Source organism: Aedes albopictus, chromosome 1, assembly GCF_035046485.1.
Source record: "Aedes albopictus strain Foshan chromosome 1, AalbF5, whole genome shotgun sequence".
In the NCBI taxonomy this organism is placed as follows: domain Eukaryota; kingdom Metazoa; phylum Arthropoda; class Insecta; order Diptera; family Culicidae; genus Aedes; species Aedes albopictus.
The window spans coordinates 108,542,053-108,556,281 of record NC_085136.1 but is presented as its reverse complement, the minus strand read 5'-3'; positions in this window follow the sequence as shown (position 1 = coordinate 108,556,281).

Sequence of the window (14,229 nt, the reverse complement as noted above, 5' to 3'; positions counted from 1 at the left end):
CTGTGTCAGGTGGAATGTAACTTCCCCATGGCGCCTGTTAATCCAACTATCTACCCTCGGTATCAACCTATGGGTCCACCTTCCTTTGGTGGAACTGTCCCACGCGCGCTGCCATTTGACCATAGAGGCCATCCTGACAGTCCTGCGTATGCCTCTTGTGCCGCGCATTTCGAAGCACTCCATGTCCTCACTAATAAGAATGCTGATAGGCACCATACCAGTAATGACGCAGAGAGCGTCGTGTGACACGGTACGGTACGCGCTCGCAACCCGCAGGCACATAAGCCTGTAAGTACTTTCCAGCTTCCGTCGGTAGCATTCAGTACTTAACGCGGTGCCCCACGCCGGGCCGCCATACCTAATATGGACGTAGCAACACTAGCCAGAAGCTTGCGCTTACTGGCGTACACCGCAGAGCTATTGGACATCATCCGGGACAGTGCCGCAATAGCTGTGGAGGCTCTTTTACAGGCATAATCGACGTGGCTACCGAAGGTAAGCTTATCGTCGATCATCATGCCCAAGCGTTTGACGGAACGCTTTGACAGGATAGTGCACTCTCCTACACTGATCTCCGTCTGTTGTTCCGACTTCCGGTTGTTAACAACCGTCACCTCAGTCTTGTGGTGAGCCAGCTTCAGTTTCCTGGACCGCATCCACGCATCCACAACCTTGATCGCCGTAGACTTCGAGCGTAATGTTGTCGGCAAATCCGACAATCTCCACTCCCACTGGGTACTCTAACCTCAACACCTCGTCGTACATGACATTCCATAACACCGGACCCAGGATGGAACCTTGCCGGACTCCTGAGGTTATGTGAAAGCACTTCCGACCCACCTCCGTGTCGTAAACTAGTACGCGATTCTGAAAGTAGCTTTCGAGAATCTTGTACAGGTACTCCGGTATCCCCAGACGCAAGAGCGCATCGGCAATAGCAGACCAGCTGGCACTATTAAACGCATTCCTTACATCCAGAGTCACTTCCGCGCAGAAGCGAATTCCCCTCCTCTTAGGCTCGAGTACTTTCTCGGCGGTTTTTGTAACCGACAAGATAGCGTCTACGGTGGACCTCTCCTTCCGGAAGCCGTACTGGTTACTCGAAAGACCATTTTCGCCCTCAGTGCACCTCAACATTCTATTGAGGATGATCTTTTCGAGCACCTTCCCCGCCGTGTCAGTCAAGCATATTGGTCTATATGCCGACGGGTCTCCGGGTGGTTTCCCCGCCTTTGGCAATAGTACCAGGCTCTGCCTCTTCCAAGCTTCTGGGAAAACTCCCTCGTCCAGGAATTTCTGCATAGCAGACCTGAACATCTCGGGAACCTGTGCAATAGCTACTTTTAAGGCCAGGTTTGGAACTCCGTCCGGACCTGGGGCCTTACCTACGCTAAGGGACTTAGCTATCCCCGCAAGTTCCACATCGGTAACCCTCTGCTCATCGCCAGCCCTAGTTCCTGGCTGTCCTACGAACGGAGGCCAAGGACTAGGATCATGATGCGGAAAAAGTCCTCCAATGATCCCCTCCAACATCTCTGGAGATTGCTCTGTAGGAGCCATCACACCTCTCGTCTTGGCCATAACGATCCTGTAGGCGTCACCCCACGGGTTCGTATTGGCACTCTGACAGAGACCCTCAAAGCAGGCCTTTTTGCTTGCTCTTATCTCGGTCTTAAGCGCGGCTTTTGCAGCGGCGAACACCACCCGCCGTTCGTTTCGCTCTTCCTCTGATCGTGCTCGCTGCATCCGCCGCCTAGCCCGTAGGCAGGCGCGGCGCAGGTCCGCAATCACGTCGGTCCACCAGTAAGCCGGTGGCCTCCCATTTCTAGGGTGGACTCGCCTAGGCATGGTCGCATCACACGCACGTGAGAGCATCGCTACCAGCTCGTCGCCGTCTAAACCCGAGTAGAGGAAAAGAGCTCAATAATAGCATATTTTGATATGGAGATCAAAAAGTGATATGGGTTTGATTGACATAAGAGATAAAAGATCTAAAAATAAAATCAAAAATTAACTCCTGGAACATCATCATCAAATCATATTTAGATTTTGTGAGATCTAACGAATAGCAGCGAGCTATTCGTATGATCTTGAAATATCAAATTTTCATTCCTTACTGAGCGCTTGAACGAGTCGGTTAACAGAGTCCCGGTCTCATCACGTGGCACTTTTGCAACGGTGTTTTGGATCTTTTTCCCCCACCACCAGAGTGGGTTTTTGGTCAAGTAGTTTTTACAGTTACCAAGTAGTGCAAAGAAGTGTCCAAGGTGATTTTTGCGCTTCGTGAAGGAAGCGAATTAGCTGATTCAATCAGACTAATATCGTGCCACAATATCATCGTCGTCACTAGCAGCCATCAGTGAACGATCTCCCGCATCTGTGTAGCAGCAAAGCAGTAGGACACACGGACGACTATATACCTACCTACAGTGCGGACGGCTTACAGCTGCAGTCGAGGATTGAAGGCTAAGTAGCATTGTTTTGTTCCTACCTATTCCCCACTGCATTGTGATAATTTATTTTGCTCCGCCGAACCAAGTTGTTTTTGCTCCACTTCTGTCTCTCTCCCGGTGTGCCCCGTACAAGGGGGTACGGTTTGAAATAAAAGTAATTTGAGATTTTTTTTTGCATTTTCCTATGACGCTCCACAAACTGTGCGTCAAAATTGAAATTAATTTTTGAGCTGAATTAAAACCTTTTTTTTTTTTTCTTTTTTTTTTTTACTTTTGGTGTGTATTATTTTTGGTTACTTTTTGTAGATTGAATTTGATCCCTTATGGGGGAGTCCAATGGAGGCGAATTGCCTCCTAAAGATATTATTGCTCGAACGCGGTTTTACCAGCCATCTTCGCCTGGGCCTTGGGTTGTCTATTTCCGGCGCAAATGCAAACCTTTGAATGTGCTCTCAATTTCTCGAGAGCTGACGCGTAAGTATCCCGGGACTGTTGTTCACCAAGTGAAACAGTCCAAGCTGCGTGTAACCGCACCTAGTTACAAAGCAGCAAATGAAATTGTCCAGCACGAGTTGTTTTCATGTGAATACGCCCTATACATAAATGCACGAGAAGTGGAGGTGGAGGGGAAGATCCTCGACGAAACGCTGACCTGCGACGCCATCAAGACCGGTGTAGGCCGGTTCGAGAATAGGTCGATCGCTGATGTGAGTATTCTTGATTGCAAACCTCTTCAAAAGGCATCCATGGAAGGTGACAAGAAAGTTTACTCACCGTCAGGGGCTTTTCGAGTGACATTCCCAGGCTCCGTCCTCCCGGAATTTGTTGTAATTGATAATGCTTTTTACACAGTACGTCTTTTTAGGCCGAAGGTTTTTAACTGTACCAATTGCAAGCAGTTTGGTCACAGTGCTAGCTTTTGCGACAACAAACCCCGTTGTGGCAAATGCAACCAAGCTCATCTCGACGAGTCTTGCACACAGGAAGCTGAAAAATGTAGCTACTGTGGTAAAGAACTACATGAGTTGCAAAAATGCCCGGCATACAAAAAGCGTATTCAAAATGAGAGTCGCTCAATCATTAAGCGCTCCAAGAAGACTTATGCGGAAATGGTGAAATCATTTAATTCGCCCGCTAATATGTCTGAGTCAGCTGTCCCAGTTGAAAATCCCTATCAGGAGTTGTCTTCCGATGATCAGGATGATGGCGAAACTGATGAGGGTGGATCCTTTTTGGAGGTACACGCATCCGGAAAAAGGAAGTCACCATCTTCCCCGGGATTGCGCCGAAAGGTTTTCTTAAAGTCTTCCCTCAAAAGTTTGACAACTACTAAAGGAGGCGGAGGGAATTTAAAAACTCCGAAGAAGCAGGTCTCTGATGGTGCAGTTCCTTGCTGCAGCAAGGACCTAGAAGCTCCGCCTCCAACTGTTAAGTATACTTCAAAAAGAAATACTCGACAAGGTGGCAAGAAAAAAGCCACACAAGCTCCTCGAACTTCAGCAAAAACTATCAAGCCCAAACGAGGACTGTTCACTTTTAGGGCCCTTGTGGATCGCGTATATGATGCTCTCGGACTTTCCGACTCCTTCAGAGGCATACTAGACATTTTTCTCCAAGCAGTAGAAGAGTATCTTCGGAATTTGACACAATCATGGCCCCTCCTTGCTTCGATCATATCTTTTGATGGATAATTCATCAACCGAGGTTCAAGATATGATCACTGTGCTACAGTGGAACTGTCATAGTTTAAAACCTAAATTGGACCTGTTTAAATTTTTGGTTCACAACTCTGATTGTGATATATTTGCACTTTGTGAAACATGGCTTTCTTCTGAAGACGATCTCAACTTCCACGATTTCAACATTATTCGCCAGGACCGAGATGATCATTATGGAGGGGTACTTTTGGGGATTAAAAAAAGTTACTCATTTTATAAAATTCCAATTCCAACTCATCCTGGCGTAGAAATCGTCGCTTGCCAAATAAACGTAAAGGGTAAAGATCTTTGCGTAGCTTCCGTTTACATTCCTCCAAGAATTTCAATTAACCGCCGTCATCTTTGGAATGCGGTTTCTGCACTATCACATCCAGTTTTAATTCTGGGTGATATGAACGCACATGGTACAGGGTGGGGCGAACCATATGACGATAATAGAGCGGTCATTTTCTATGATTTGTGCGACGATTTCAATTTGAACATTTTAAATACAGGTGAAGTGACACGTATTGCATCTGACGGCAAAGAAAGCCGTCTCGACCTATCACTGGGATCAAGTTCACTATCATTCGATTGCTTGTGGAAGGTAATCGAGGATCCTCATGGTAGTGATCACTTGCCCATAATAACCACCATAAAGCATAATAGTGAAAGGTCAGACCAACCAATTCAGGTTCCTTTTGACCTCACAAGGAATATCGATTGGCAAAAATATGCAGAAGCGGTATCTTTTGGCATCGAATCATTCAATCCCCTCCCACCTTTGGATGAATATCGATTCCTGTCAGAACTGATATACAAGAGTGCATTAGAATCACAAAAACGACGTGTTCCAAGTGCAACCTTCAAAAGAAGACCAGCCACACTAGGCTGGGATGATGATTGCACCCAGTTGTATCTTAAAAAATCTGATGCTTTCAAAGCTTTTCGTAGGCATGGTACTTCAGATCTTTATCAAGAGTATGCTAAGCTCGAAAAACAGCTGAAGAACCTGCTGAAAGCGAAAAAGCGTAGTTATTGGCGACACTTCATTGAGGGCCTCTCTAGAGAAACTTCAATGGCAACGCTTTGGAGAGTGGCTCGCAACATGCGAAACCGCTCTTCTTCTAATGAGAGTGACGAATACTCCAACCGTTGGATATTTAGCTTCGCGAAAAAGGTCTGCCCAGACTCAGTCCCAGCACAACCGATATCTTGGGAAACATCCTCAAGAGACAGTTCTCTGGACAGACCCTTCACTATGCTGGAATTTTCTATGGCTCTTCTTTCATCAAACAATTCCGCTCCGGGACGCGATATGATCAAGTTCAATCTTCTTAAAAATCTCCCAGATATCGCGAAAAGACGATTACTGGACCTGTTCAACTCATTCATGGAGAACAACATCGTTCCGCCAGAATGGAGACAGGTCAAAGTAATAGCTATTCAAAAGCCTGGTAAACCAGCGTCTGATCATAATTCATACCGCCCAATTGCTATGTTATCATGTTTAAGGAAATTGTTAGAAAAAATGATCCTATCGCGACTCGACCATTGGGTTGAATCGAATAATTTGCTTTCAAATACACAGTTCGGGTTTCGCAAGGGCAAAGGAACAAACGATTGTCTAGCGTTGCTTTCAACAGATATTCAACTGGCCTTTGCGGAAAAGGAGCAACTGGCTTCAGTTTTCTTGGATATTAAGGGCGCCTTTGATTCAGTTTCCATAGGAATATTGTCAGAAAAACTGCACAATAGTGGACTTCCAGGAATTTTAAATAATTTCTTGTATAATTTGTTGTCAGAAAAACATATGAGCTTCAATCTCGGACAACTGACAACTTCCAGAATTAGCTACATGGGCCTACCCCAAGGCTCATGTTTAAGTCCCTTGCTTTATAATTTTTATGTGAAAGACATTGATAGCTGTCTGGAAGGACAATGCACGCTAAGACAACTTGCAGATGATGCTGTGGTTTCTCTAAAAGGCCCACATGCAGAAATGTTGCAAAGACCATTGCAAAGTTCCTTAAACAATCTGTCCATTTGGGCAAGAGATTTGGGGATCGAGTTTGCTCCGCAAAAAACTCAATTGGTTGTGTTTTCCAGAAAGCGGAACCCAGCCCAACTGAAACTCAATCTTTTGGGAATAGAAATCGACCAATCTTTGACTTCGAAATACCTTGGGGTCTGGTTTGATTCAAAAGGCACTTGGGGTACCCAAACTAAGTATTTGGTGCAAAAATGTCAACAAAGGATCAATTTTCTACGCACAATTACCGGAACATGGTGGGGTGCTCACCCGGAAGACCTCATAAAACTTTACAAAACGACTATTCTTTCTGTTATTGAGTATGGCTCTTTCTGCTTCCACTCAGCAGCAAACTGTCACCTAATAAAACTGGAACGAATTCAATACCGTTGTTTGCGTATTGCCCTCGGCTGTATGCACTCAACGCATAATGCGAGCCTAGAGGTCCTGGCAGGGGTGAAACCTCTCCAGAACCGCTTCTGGGAGCTCTCGCTAAGGTTACTTATCAAGTGTGGAGTGAGCAACACACTTGTTATTGGAAACTTCGAAGAAATGCTCAGTCTGAACACTCAGTCAAAATTCATGAGAATCTATCTTTTCTACATGTCATCTGATATAAGCCTCCCAGGTTATAATCCTCCTCGTGTACACTTCACCAATGACAGTTCCTCTATTAAATACGATCTGTCCATGAAACAAGCTGTTCAGGGAATACCAGATCAACTTCGATGTATATCTATTCCTCGCATTTTTAACGAAAAGTACCAAAATGTCAATTCCTGGAAGAGATTTTTCACTGATGGGTCTCGCATAAATGGATCCACTGGTTTCGGTGTCTTCAATGAAAACTCCACCGCCTTCCGCAAACTTCAGGAACCTTGTTCGGTTTATGTTGCTGAGCTGGCAGCAATCAATTTCGCTTTGGGGATGATTTCAAACATGCCCGTAGACCATTTCTTCATCTTCTCGGATAGTCTTAGTTCTATTGAGGCACTCCGGTCGATGAAACCTGTAAAGCATTCATCTTACTTTCTTACAAAAATAAGGGAGCAGATGGGTGCACTGGTCGAAAGATCATACAAGATTACCTTTGTATGGGTCCCCTCACATTGCTCAATTTATGGCAATGAGAAGGCGGATTCTCTCGCAAAGGTGGGCGCACAGGAAGGTGAGATCTATGAAAGAAGAATTTCACACGATGAATTTTTCCATTTAGTTCGTCAGAGTTCTCTTCTAAGTTGGCAACGTGATTGGCGAGATGGCCAACTGGGACGGTGGTTACATTCTATTATTCCTAATGTTTCTTTGCGAGCGTGGCATTACGGTTTGGACGTAGGTCGAGACTTCATACGCGTGATGTCAAGACTCATGTCCAACCATTACTCGCTAGGCGCGCATTTGCATAGAATAAACCTCGCGCTCGACAAGCTTTGTACTAAATGCGGTTCCGGTTATGATGACATCGACCACGTAGTTTGGCAATGCCCGGATAATGACGCCTCCAGAGCGCTACTATTGGATACCCTTGAGGCCCGAGGTAGACAACCCTTTGTACCAGTAAGAGATGTGTTGGGAACCCGCGATCTAATCTATATGCGGTCCATTTATGAGTTTCTTCGCATGTGTTGTATAAAGGTATAATCTTCTGTTTTTTTTTTTCGCTTCAGTTTTTTTTTTCTTTGTGTGTGTCTTTTTTGTGTTATATGTTCCTGGCCATCCGGCAGACGAAAACCCGTGAGAAGCCCATGCCAACACCAGAGGCGACGCCAAAAGCCAAGATACCTCCCGGATGTGCTACAGAGAACCCTGAAACCTTATCCTCACCATGCCTTTCCTTGAAATTTTGTGACCCGCTAACCTCGAGCAGCCACGAGTACCCTGGCCTCCTCCCAGTACTAACCTTGAGTACCTAAGAAAGTCAGAAAATTGTATGTAACTGAATACAAAGAATGAATTTCGGCTCCGTAAAGCGTTACACGCGATTGAGCCATAAATAAATGAACTAGACAAAAAAAAAAAATATCAAATTTTGATATTGTTTAGATGTTCCAGGAACATTTTTCAGATATTATTTTCAGATATTTTATCTCTTATATCAATCAAACCAATATCATGTTTTGATCGTGAGTATTTTACCTCTACCCGGGAACCGATTAAGTTTCGCTCACGGCGGAGCGCCTCCCTAAATACCTCTTCGTCGAAGTTTGACGTCTTCCACTTGCGAGGGCTTGGCCTTGGCCTAGCCGCCTCTTCTTCTATCCGATGTCTGCTGTTGTTGTAGTCGATACTGTAGCGAACCGCCAGGTGGTCGCTGTGAGTATAGCCATCATCCACTCTCCAGTTCGAACTACTTGTTTGGGCAGGACTACGCAAAAGGTCGCGTCAATAATTGACTCCGCTCGTTTCGACTATAGGTACAATGGGACCAACGTTAGCCAAGTCGACATCTAAGATGGCCAGTGTTTCTAGCAGGATCTGATCCCGCTGGTTCGTGAAACGGCTTCCCCATTCCACTGCCCAGGCATTAAAGTCACCCGCTATTACCACCGGCCTTCGCCCTGTTAGCACGGTCGTTAAGCGGTTCAGCATTTGCGTGAACCGCTCGATCGGCCACCGTGGAGGCGCATAACATCTACAGAAGAAGACCCCGTTTACTTTGGCGACCACGAAGTCCTCATAGGTAGTAGACACCAACTCCTGAACGGGGTATTTACCCGTCGTCCATATCGCCGCCATTTTTCTGGTCCCATCCGCGACCCAGTTACCGTTGCTGGCGGGTACTCGGTATGGGTCAGATATGATGGCGATATCCGCTTCCCCTCTGAAACCGCCTGACAAAGCAGTTGCTGAACCGCATCACAGTGGTTCAGGTTCAGCTGCGTTACCTGCACTGTGGTTTGTTGTTCACTGCGGCTTTTTTGAAGGCCGGGCACTTTGGACCACCCATCGGATGTCTGTTGTTCAAGGATTTCCCGGTACAGATCATGCAGATTGGCGGACCCATGCAGCTTTGGGCCTTGTGACCTTCAGCGCCGCATCGCCTGCACAGTTTGCGCCTGTCTGGGCCTTTGCAGTCCCACAATTTGTGTCCTGGTTCCAGACACCTGAAGCAAACCTCTGGTGGCTCGTGGAATGTCAGGTGACATACACACCAGCTCACCTTTATGCTCCCTACTTTAACGGACTTTTTAACGTCCGCCACAGGTAGCTGAACCAAAGCTATCTGTGTCCCTGCTGGCCCTTTCCATAGCTTAACGGCTGCGGCGGCCACCTGCGCATCGCACTGTTGCCGCAGTGCCGTGACGAGCTCTTCCACTTCGGTAACCTCGTCTAAGTTTTTCACCTTCAGAGTCGCCTCTTGTGCAAGAGCCCTCCCTCACCTCTACCCCTTCGCCAAGAACCTCTTCCGCCAAACTTTCGTAGTCGGTGCCCTTGCATTCCTTATCGCGCTCATCGGGATCATCTCGCCCGTATGAGTACGCCTGATATTGCACATTGCGCACGCCGGGTAAGGGCCGGGGCAGGTCAACAACATCTTCTGGTGCTAGGTGATAGTATCTGAGCTTCAGCGGTGCGTTGCACGCAAGTATCAGTTCTCGATGCCCGCAGAACAGTTTGGCGCGGGCGTGGTGGTTGACCCTGTCCTTCAGAGGGCAAAGGAAGATTTAAGGATTGGCAATCGGCTAAGCGTCAGCAGGCTACCTTAGTGGACTCCCCAAAACGAGTCATTGAAGTTCGTTGCTGCAGGTTACGCAGCTAACCTTGTGGGTGTGATGTTCACTAGCCCCTCTCTAAAGCAATGCCTTCTTGGTGGTCCCAGAGAGACGAAGGGTTTGGCGGCCATAGGAATGTTGTTTAGTGGGTCGAGGAAAGAGAAGTTCCTGGATTCTACTTTTGTTGTAGTAGACGGTCCCTAACCCCATACTACTTGGACCTCGCTGTTTAGGTATCTGTTGAGAAGATTATCCCCCTACGGCTTAGCAGAAAACAAAACAAAGAGGGTAATAACAATAATCATATCAACCCACAACTTTTGACACTAATAATTAACATGAACACTAACTACCAGGCGTCTCCATTTTCAAAACAGAAAATTGCCTCGATCAAGCTGGGACTTGATTCCTTGGCAGTCGTCTTTCCCAACAGAGCTATGGAATGCACTTGATGGAAATCCAAAACACCCATTGGCAGCCATTTACGTGCAATTTTAGAATGCAATAACTTCGTCCCATTACCGAGCTCGTTGCCCGCGTTGATGATGGATTCTATTTCTGGAAATCCACACGCGTTACTTCTTACTCTTACCGAGCGTACAGGTTCAAAAATAAGGTGACAATGAACTAGATCTACGGCTCGAAATTGAGACGTCCGTCCAGCCGAGAGTTTCCTTGGCGTTAACCTTTCAGTTCAGTTTGTTTTGAATATTTCTCCGCGGCACTGATCGAGGGAACGTGGGCTGAAGACGACGTCTGCTATGCAAGTTAAAGTGGAATGTTTGTGCACTCTACAAGGTCACAGTTTTTTGCGGATCGATTTTACGGCACAAATTTTACGAACCGCAAACACCCATCTGGAAACAGCGCGCGGACTTTCACTTTTCTTTTGTTTGCGAGAAATCAGATGCAAATTTTCCGAAATGTAAATATTCTGCTCGTTTGATTACCCGTTAATGGTTGAATTTCCCCTTCATTTCCAATCCGATTGCGATTTTTCCAGATCCAAACAACAATAAAAGTCTAGATTTTTTTTCTAGCTCATCAACTTGACGCCTACAAACCGGCGCGGTCAGTCAGTCATAGAGAGCGAGCGGATGCATATACAACTCTGATGCACATTGCATTTAAATGTGAAGGAACCGTATTTTAAATGTGAGAAAGCGTATCAAAGCCATGCATTGGCACCCAGCAGTTGGGACTTGGTTGAGAAGGAAAAAAAATGAGCGAGAGTCGGCATTAGCGAGTTTGAGCCTAAGTTTCGGTCTGGCTAGGTGTGATATGCGTGAGCAAATGTATACGGTTAATGTAAGCCTAGAGCGCAGCGGCGGCGTGGAGGCGGCTTTGGCTTGAGCTGGTCAGTTGCATTAAATGCAGTAAGAGGGCCAGCCCGATGCATTGGTGCACGTGCAATTGTTAATGGTTCACTGAAGCAGGCGAGCGTTCGGGTGGAAAATATATTTATCATTTATGCAGATCGATTCGGATGGCGCATGGGGATTCCAGCAGTCGAGTTGAGTTGATGTTGATATGCTGCAGGCATACACGATCATCGCCTTTTGATGAGATTGAAATGATCGTGATCAAATGTTAGGGAAATTTCATGAGTTACGATTGATTTCATAAACAAGTGATTTATGATCGGTTGTTTACGGCCTGTAAGTAATTCATTTAATTAGTCCATGGGGTGGTCAATCACCGACGTTTTTATGACGTTGCATTTTATGAACAACTGCGTCTCCCTTGAGGAAGATCTGACATAGACCTTAGTGAACAAACATGAGAGAGTTTATAGAATACTATTCAAAACTAAGATTCGATATACAATCTATGTCTACCCAAAATGCTTGTGCAGACTTGTCATTTACTTTTGATCACGGATTGCATGATTTATCAACAACTGAAAAAGTCATTAAACCAAAGGTTTCGATTACTAAACGACATGAGCTATCACCATATATTACACCCAACAATTGTACTAAAGGTAGTTTACAGTAAACAAGTAATTAAAATATATAATTTTCACCTTTACTGCGCATGCGAAAATAAATTTGCAGTTACACTGGATCATAGGAATAAAATTTGCACCTTGAATGCTGTCGGCATGCTTTCCGAATAAAGAAGCTCAAATTTCAATGTTTTTCCTACCCGACTGTTGTGCGTTGTTTGCTTCTACAGTGGCATAATTTATCTTCCACCCTGGTTGTCGGTTACAAACGTCTCAACAGTGGATGGATGTGACTGCTCGAGCAAATGTGTTGAATATTTTTTTATGTAAAGGTATCCCATTATCATCACTCGCTTCAAAACAGCATCGATTTAAACAGACAGACAGACAGGCAATCGAGCCAAACTCTCAACGCCATCACAACATATCGAGCAAGTATTTGAAGTATCAAGTTTGAGAGTATGTATCGTATATTGGATGTAAGAAACTGTAGTTGCGCGTAACAAAGTCTGTTCACCAAGGAGACGCGTCTCAAACAGTGTCTATTCTGGCATCCAGTAGCTGAATATGAAATGCTCCACCGCCGGAAGCTATACCTAGGGTGGCTACGGTAGATAAGGACTTCAAGGTAACAACTAACTGTTCCCGAAACGAAGCAAAAAACATTACAGAAACCGAAAATTAATTATTTAACAGTAACGACTTTTGTGGGAAATCAACGCGCAAGACTTGGAATATGAAACGTACCGTAAACCGGGGTCAAATTGATCTCCGGGTCGAAATTGATCAGACGATTTTCCGTTAGATAAAACATACTTCAAATAGTTTCCAAGCAAATATCGTTTAGTATCGGTTCCCAACTGCGCGATAGTTGAAAGGAAATTACTTAAAATATGCTAAACCTAACCGAAAAACGTGTGATCAATTTCGACCCGAAGATCAATTTGACCCCGGTTTACGGTACTAACTCTAGCCCAACAGAGTAAACTGGGTAAACTATCCAATAAGGCATACCGTTTGATGAAGCTTGAAATCCTAGGACTAAGTTGGCCGAACTTTGGAGAGCACAGGCTGGCATCCGGTGATGTCCTGAAGGCTGCCGTGGATTAAATCACAGAATGTGGCATCAAGATTCTCATGGGCGGCTTTAACGCGAAGGTTGGTTCCGAGTCCGACAACTCCTACTATGAGCACGTCATGAGACACTATGGCCTCGGAAATGAGCGGAAACGGAGAGCTGTTTGCAGAATTTTGTGGTAACCATGATATCAAGTTCCAAAAAAGCCTGTCGAAACGTAATGCAATAAATTCATATACGGGAGAACACAAGATTTTAACAGGTCTCACAAAGTCTTAACAAAGGGAATTTATGCTGCGGATATTCCGGAAAGTGGCAGTGTAGCAGATCAATATGATGAGCTACGCGCCCAGAGAAAACAGTGGATCTCAGATGCCACATGGAGGAAGATAGAGGCGAGGAGCAAAGGAACGCTGAAGCCACGATATAGCGAGCGAAAATGCGATGAGAAAGCCGTCGCCCGTCAATACTATTCGCATCTTGAAAAGGAAGTAAAATTCTTATTTTTTCCTCATCTGTAGAACCTTGTAACCACTGCGTCCATTATTTAGGAATATTAGATAGCTGTGAAAGATACTTTTTTTTTTGCTTGTTTTGGTGTTGAACTCATGGCCCGGTGATTATTCAAACATATGTGTTTTACTCAAGTTGCTCCAGTTGGAGCTACACGATCCAGGATACTCTACAATTGGTCTGACGGCGTGCGCTAATTTTATCTCCAATCTAAAGAATGGTTGGAAAACAGTTTCAGTTCCGACACCAAAAACCTGTTTTCAAAGAGACATTTCATAGTGTGTAAAGCGTTTTCTTTCCCTCTTCCATCAATAACATTTGATTCCCTCTTTCGAATAATCTTATGATCTGCCTATTTGGTACACATTTTCCGAAAAAATGAGATGTGGTAATTTCTTGATGGTAATGCTCCCAATCCAAGCCAGCTGTAGCAATATTTGCTTCGGAGCTTTTGGATGCATAAGGGAAAAATGAAAAAGCAACTCAGATGTCTAAATTTGTCAACAGAGGCATATATTATGTAAGAGAGAAGCAGCAAATGTATAACATATCTCCCATACTCTTTGCTCTTAGCATTTGTAGGGCAGTCGAAAAGCAATTTGATTGCTTCTCCCTCAAGCAGTTGAAATGCTTATTAACAGCCGAAGGCTTTTGAATAGCACAGCTAATGCTGATTCAACGCAGCTATGAATTCGAACTGCTTATGTAGGACAGCAAGCTGTTCAAATACTCAATACGGCCTGCTGTACGGCTTTTTCAAATGCTTACCTGGTTACCTGGGTATTTTGTCCATGG